This window comes from Salmo trutta, unplaced genomic scaffold (genome assembly GCF_901001165.1).
Source record: "Salmo trutta unplaced genomic scaffold, fSalTru1.1, whole genome shotgun sequence".
Classification (NCBI taxonomy): Eukaryota; Metazoa; Chordata; class Actinopteri; order Salmoniformes; family Salmonidae; genus Salmo; species Salmo trutta.
In genome coordinates this window covers 439,179-446,881 of record NW_021823350.1, presented here as the reverse complement: position 1 = coordinate 446,881, position 7,703 = coordinate 439,179, and positions in this window count along the sequence as shown.

The window sequence follows — 7,703 nt, the reverse complement described above, 5'->3', positions numbered from 1 at the left end:
TCCTTTGACCATCCTTGAGACGTCACAACAACTTGATTGGAGTCCACCTGTGGCCAATTAAATTGTTTGGACATGATTTAGAAAGAAACTCACCTGTCCCACAGTTGACAGTGCATGTCAGAGCAGGAACTGTACCATGAAGTCAGAAGGACAACAGTCTCTACAGCACTTCAACCATTTGAGCTTTATGGGAGAGTGGCCAGATGGAAGCCACTCCTGAGAAAAAGGCACATGACAGCACGCCTGGAGTTTGCTAAAAAAATATTCTGTGGCCTGATGAGACTAAATGTAACTCTTTGGCCTGAATGCAAAGCGTTATGTCTGAAGAAAACCTGGCACAGCTCATCATCCATCTAACACCATCCCTACTGTGAAGTATGGTGGTGGCAGCATCATGCTATGGGGATGCTTTCCAGCGGAAGGGACTGGGAGACTGGTAAGGAAAGAGGGAACCATGAATGGAGCCAAATGCAGGCAAATCCTTGATGAGAACCTGCTTCAGCGTGCAAACAACCTTAGACTGGGGCAAAGATTTATGTTCCAACAGGACAATGACCTCAAGCATACAGCCAAAGCAACATTGGAATGACTTCAGAACAGTAATGTGAAAGTCCTTGAGTGGCTGAATCCCATTGAAAATCTGTGGGAAGACTTGAAGATTGCTGTTTACCGCCGCTCCCAATCTGACTTAACAGAGCTTGAGAAAATATGCAAGGAAGAATTGGAGAAAATCCCCAAATCCAGATGTGCAAAACTGATACAGATACCCAAGACGACGCAAAGCTGTAATCACCAACAAAAGTGTTGCTATAAGTATTGACTCAAGGATGTGAATGTACTTATGTAAAGTTGAAAAAAACTTTTTCATTATGGGGTATTGTGTGTAGGTGGGTGAGGCGCTGCGTGCTGATGGTTAGTTTGGCTGTCTGTCAATAAATGGGTGTGTTGTAGGTTGATTCTGGTGAGTGATTGCACACCGGGCAGCTGATGATTTGATTACTGCTAGCTTTGATTAGACTATGTGGGCAGGAATGAAATCAAAACTCCACCCTCATGTAACTTAAACAAATCTCACAAAACTCCATTTTGGAACTTTATGACTAAAATTATTCAACTTTTTTTGTCAATTCTGCCACATAGGGCGTTTTTAACCAGATAATTATTTGTTTGCGTTCAATTGCACTTTAAGGCAGCAACATGTGAAGACTGTGCAATGGGTGTGTAGACTTTCACCAGGCACTGTGTGTGCATAGAACATCAATATATTTGACATGCTCTTGTCCTCTCCTCTCTAAGCTTATTCTTCTTTCTTCCAAAGATGATTGGCGAGGCTGAGATGTTTGAGGTCCAACCCAAAACCCCACTGAAAACTAAGCAATACCTTCCCCAGGATGACACCAATGACCAGTGTGATCAGAACGGTTAGGCTTCCTTACGTTGTTATGCTTTTGTTGTCGTGATAGATCCATCATCTGTACCTGATTGTAGTAAATATGAAACGTAGTCATTTAATAGGATCTCTAAATATTATCTGATCCTAGTTCATCTGTATTGTCATGTGCCATTATGATGCAACACAGTTGTTATGGTTGAATGGTTGCCAGGACAACAATCCCTCACTCAACGTGATCAATACAAAGGAGCTGATTGTGGAATACAGGAAAATGAGGACTGAGCACGCCCCCATTCTCATCGACGGGGCTGTAGTAGAGCCGGTTGAGAGCTTAAAGTTCCTTGGTGTCCACGTCACCAACAAACTATCATGTTCCAAACACACCAAGACAGTCGTAGAGAGGGCACAACAATGCCTAGTTTCCCTCAGGAGACTGAAAAGATCTGGCATGGGTCCTCAGATCCTCAAAGTTCTACAGCTGCACCATCGAGAGCATCCGGACTGGTTGCATCAACACTTGGTATGCCAACTGCTCGGCATCCGACAGCAAGGTGCTACAGAGGGTAGTGCGTACGGCCCAGTACATCATTGGGGCCAAGCTTTCTGCCATCCAGGACCTCTATACCAGGTGGTGTCAGAGGAAGGCCCTAAAAAAAGACTCCAGCCACCCAAGTCATAGACTGTTTTCTCTGCTACTGCACAGCAAGTGGTATCGAAGTGCCAAGCCTATGTTCAAACAGCTTTTACCCCCAAGCCATAAGACTGCTAAATAGTAACTATTTACATTGACCCCCTTTTTTTTACCCTGCTGCTACTCGCTGTGTTACTTTTTAGTTTGCATTTATTTTTAGCAAATATTTTCTTAAAAAAAAAAAAATGCATTCTTGGTTAAGGGCTTGTAAGTAAGCATTTCATGGTAAGGTCTGTTGTATTTGGTGCATGTGACAAGTAAATTGTATTTGAACATCCTAAAAACATCCTGAACCTGGTTATCGCTGATGTCCCAGGAACATAGAGAGAACTAGACAAAAGTCTCCTGGAGAACATTCCCTTGATGACAGGAAAGAATGATGTTTGTGGAACATCCGGAAATGTATTTAGGGACATACCCGTAACAAGCTAGGAACTTAGATAAAAACGTAGATAAAAACCTCCAGGGGACACAAAATCCTGAGAACATCCAAAATATTTCCTTGGAGATGTCCCTGGAACAAATCGGGAACTGGAATAAAACGTTGTTTTAGGACCATGACACAACGTCCTGACAACTTTAGGCAACCATTTCATGACGTTCTGGGGACTTCCTAACTACTCTTATTTTGTTTGCAGCGTTATAAGTATAGGCATATTGTAAAGATCAAAACAGGGGTTCATGCTGTGCTCAAAGGAAGTTTTAGATGTGTGAAAGAGATTCCAACATCCAGATATATGGGCTTTGAAGCTAGCATAATGCCCTGTCTTATATAATCAGGATGAATAAATTGAGCTTAATGGATTGAATAGAAACATTCTGGTCAGTGGTAGGGGACTGGATAATTCAAAGGCTTCGTATATTGCACATCTATTTTAAGAGATATATAATCAAAAGATAATTGTGAAATAAACAACCTATTTATCCAGATAGCTCATTATAGGTCATTATCTAGCTTGGCTTTGCTGGCCAAGCATCTAGAGACACATGGCTGTAAGAGAAAGTATGCCAAGCAAATTATCATACAAGAGTGGCTCAATAATCTGAGTAAATTGTCTGAGTTATTTGATACTGTAACAACCAATCAAATCAAATGTTATTTGTCACATGCGCCGAATACAACAGGTGTAGGTAGACCTTACAGTGAAATGCTGAATACAACAGGTGTAGTAGACCTTACAGTGAAATGCTGAATACAACAGGTGTAGTAGACCTCACAGTGAAATGCTGAATACAACAGGTGTAGTAGACCTCACAGTGAAATGCTGAATACAACAGGTGTAGTAGACCTTACAGTGAAATGCTGAATACAACAGGTGTAGTAGACCTTACAGTGAAATGCTGAATACAACAGGTGTAGTAGACCTCACAGTGAAATGTTGAATACAACAGGTGTAGTAGACCTTACAGTGAAATGCTGAATACAACAGGTGTAGTAGACCTTACAGTGAAATGCTGAATACAACAGGTGTAGTAGACCTCACAGTGAAATGTTGAATACAACAGGTGTAGTAGACCTTACAGTGAAATGCTGAATACAACAGGTGTAGTAGACCTTACAGTGAAATGCTTACTTACAAGCCCTTAACCAACAATGCAGTTTTAAGAAAAATAAGTGTTGAGTAAAAAATAGATAAGTAAAATGTTTTAATTAAAATAACAAATGATTAAAGAGCAGCAGTAAAACAACAGTAGCGAGGCTATATACAGGGGGTACCGGTACAGAGTCAATGTGGAGGCTATATACAGGGGGTACAGGTACAGAGTCAATGTGGAGTCTATATACAGGGGGTACAGGTACAGAGTTAATGTGGGGGGGGGGCACCGGTTAGTCAAGGTAATTGAGGTAATATGTACATGTAGGTAGAGTTAAAGTGACTATATACAGGAAATTAACAGAGACTAGCAACAGCGTAAATGAGGAGGGGGGGACAATGCAAATAGTTTGGGTAGTCATTTGATTAGCTGTTCAGGAGTCTTATGGCTTGGGGGTAGAAGCTGTTTAGAAGCCTCTTGGACCTAGACTTGGTGCTCCGGTACTGCTTGCTGTGCGGTAGCAGAGAGAACAGTATATGTCTAGGGTGGCTGGAGTCTTTGACAATTTGTAGGGCCTTCCTCTGACAACGCCTGGTATAGAGGTCCTGGATGGCAGGAAGCTTGGCCCTAGTGATGTACTGGGCCATACTCACTACCCTCTGTAGTGCCTTGCGGTTGGAGGCCGAGTAATTGCCATACCAAGCAGTGATGCAGCCAGTCAGGATGCTCTCGATGGTGCAGCTGTAGAACCTTTTGAGGATCTGAGGACCCATGCAAAATCTTTTCAGTCTCCTGAGGGAAACTAGGCATTGTCGTGCCCTCTCCACGACTGTCTTGGTGTGTTTGGACCGTGATAGTTTGTTAGTGATGTGGACACCAAGGAACTTGAAGCTCTCGACCCGCTCCACTACAGCACCATCGATGTGAATGGGGCCGGGCTCTGCCTTCCTTTTTCTGTAGTCCATGATCAGCTCCTTTTTCTTGATCACGTTGAGGGAGACGTTGTTGTCCTGGTGCCATGCTGCCAGGTCTCTGACCTCCTCCCTATAAACTGTCTCATCGTTGTCGGTGATCAGGCCTACCACTGTTGTGTCGTCAGCAAACCTAATGATGGTGTTGGAGTAGTGCTTGGCCACGCAGTCATGGGTGAACAGAGAGTACAGCAGGGGGCTGAGCGCGCACCCCTGAGGGGCCCCTGTGTTGAAGATCAGTGTGGCGGGAAGTCCAGGATCCAGCTGCAGAAGGAGGTGTTTAGTCCCAGGGTCCTTAGCTTAGTGATGAGCTTTGTGGGCACTATGGTGTTGAACGCTGAGCTGTAGTGAACAAACAGCATTTTCACGTAGGTGTTCCTTTTGTCCTGGTGGGAAAGGGCAGTGTGGAGTGCAATAGAGATTGCATCATCTGTGGATCTGTTAGGACGGTATGCAAATTTGAGTGGGTCTAGGGTTTCTGGGATAATGGAGTTGATGTGAGTCATGACCAACCTTTTGTCTGTTGGATGCCCAAACAGCTGTTTCTGTCTGTTGTCTTTGTCTGTTGGACGCCCAAACAGCTGTTTCTGTCTGTTGTCTTCATCTGTTGGATTCCCAAACAGATGTTTCTGTCTGTTGTCTTCATCTGTTGGACGCCCACACAGCTGTTTGGAGCTCTCCCACCCGGCAGCAGATCTATGTTCAAAACAAGATCTCACTGTAAGAGTTTTCCACCATTGGTTTTCCATTCATACAACGTGTTGGGTAAATTTCCACAGTAATCAAAAAAGTAGAACTAAGTAGTTCTGATGATAACACCCACCAGAGGGCGAACACATCTTAAAGACTTTGGTGTTACTAAGGTAACGCCGACGTCAGCTTTTGGGGAGCGGTAATGAATTGAGATCAATTCGGTGAATTTATGGAGCGTATTGATGGTTTAAGGACAGATCAGCTGGTGATAATCTCAGTGGTAAACTAAACTTCATATGTAACTGAATAGTACAGTACTAGCATCTTCTTGAACAAAGGCTTAGTTTACAGTACAGACCTGTAGACACACATGATTCATTCTTTTCAACTTTTAACACAACTCTTTATCTCTGACAGTGTGTACTTTTACCCAAATACTTTAACAATACATATATTGATGGTTTACTTAACTATTGGATTAAGATTGTGTAGCAGACTGAGTTGATAGTTGATACAGAATTCATATTCCAGAGTAACACGCACCTCTGCTCTGGAGAAGATGACAGACTATTATAATTATGTCACAGGGCGTGTCCCAAATAGCACCCTATTCCCTATATAGTGCACTACTTTTGACCAGAGCTCTATGGCACCCTATTCCCTATATAGTGCACTACTTTTGACCAGAGCCCTAGCATGCCATTTGAGATACAGAGTTCATCATCATAGTCTCCTGTCTGTCACAGGCTCTCTAGAGATAGAGGATACCCAAGGGGTGCATTGTCCCAGGCAACAGAATGGTTGTATAATCAGGGTGTCTGTACAGGTTCTCCTGGGATGAACAGAGCTTTCCATGTATCTGAGGGGAGCGTTGGAGAGACCTGGATCAGCAGTTCACTACTCACGTCATCAGCAGCCCTCACACAAGGACACCTGTTCGAGCCTCTGATAAGAAGCAGAAATTCCCTGGCTCTCGCTCTCGTTTTCTCTCTCTCAATTCAATTCAAGGGCTTTATTGGCATGGGAAACATATGTTAACATTGCCAAGGCAAGTGAAGTAGATAATAAACAAAAGTGAAATTAACAATAAAAATGAAGAGTAAACATTACATTCACAGAAGTTCCAAAAGAATAAAGACATTTCATATTATGTCTATATACAGTGTTGTAAGGATGTGCAAATAGTTAAAGTACAAAAGGGAAAATAAATAAACATAAATATGGGTTGTATTTACAATGGTGTTTGTTTTTCACTGGTTACCCATTTCTTGTGGCAACAGGTCACAAATATTGTTGCTGTATTTGTATTTATTATGGATCCCAATTAGCTGGTGCCAAAGCAGCAGCTACTCTTCCCAGGGTCCAGCAATATGAAGGCAGTTTATACAATTTTAAAAACATTACAATTCATTCACAGATTTCACAACACACTGTGTGCCCTCAGGCCCCTACTCCACCACCACCACATATCTACAGTACTAAATCCATGTGTATGTACAGTGCGTATGTTATCGTGTGTGTGTGTGTGTGTGTGTGTGTGTGTGTGTGTGTGTGTGTGTGTGTGTGTGTGTGTGTGTGTGTGTGTGTGTGTGTGTGTGTGTGAATGTGCCAATGTTTGTGTTGCGTCACAGTCCCCGCTGTTCCATAAGGTGTATTTTTATCTGTTTTTTAAATCTGATTCTACTGCTTGCATCAGTTACCTGATATGGAATAGAGTTCCATGTAGTCATGGCTCTATGTAGTACTGTGTGCCTCCTATAGTCTGTTCTGGACTTGGGGACTGTGAAGAGACCTCTGGTGGCACGTCTTGTGGGGTATGCATGGGTGTCCGAGCTGTGTGCCAGTAGTTCAGACAGACAGCTCGGTGCATTCAACATGTCAATACCTCTCATAAATACAAGCAGTGATGAAGTCAATCTCTCCTCCACTTTCAGCCAGGAGAGATTGACATGCATATTATTAATATTAGCTCTCTGTGTACATCCAAGGGCCAGCTGTTCTTTTTTTTCTTGTTTTATACTGTGTTTTTATTGTAGGAACACAAAGAAAGTACAAAGAAAGTCAAATAAAAGAAGAAGAAAAAAGTTCTGGGAGTTACAGAGCACATCATACCTTCATCATATTAGTTACACTGACATCTTTGAATTAGACCTTTTCCAAATACCAAACCCATTTTTCCCAGTGTTCCTGACCTCTCTCCGCTTGTGTTCTTAAAGCAAAGGTCATACGCTCCATGTGGTGTATTTCTTTAGCAATGTCTATCCATGGTGTCACTGTGGGAGGGTCTTTTTGTAGCCATTTCCCAGTAATAGCCTTTTTACTGGCTGCCAGTAGGACCTTCAAGAGGTACTTTTCTCTATTGTGTACGTTATCAGGTATTTCACCGAAGTACAAAGAAATGAATGTTTGTTCTATGTCA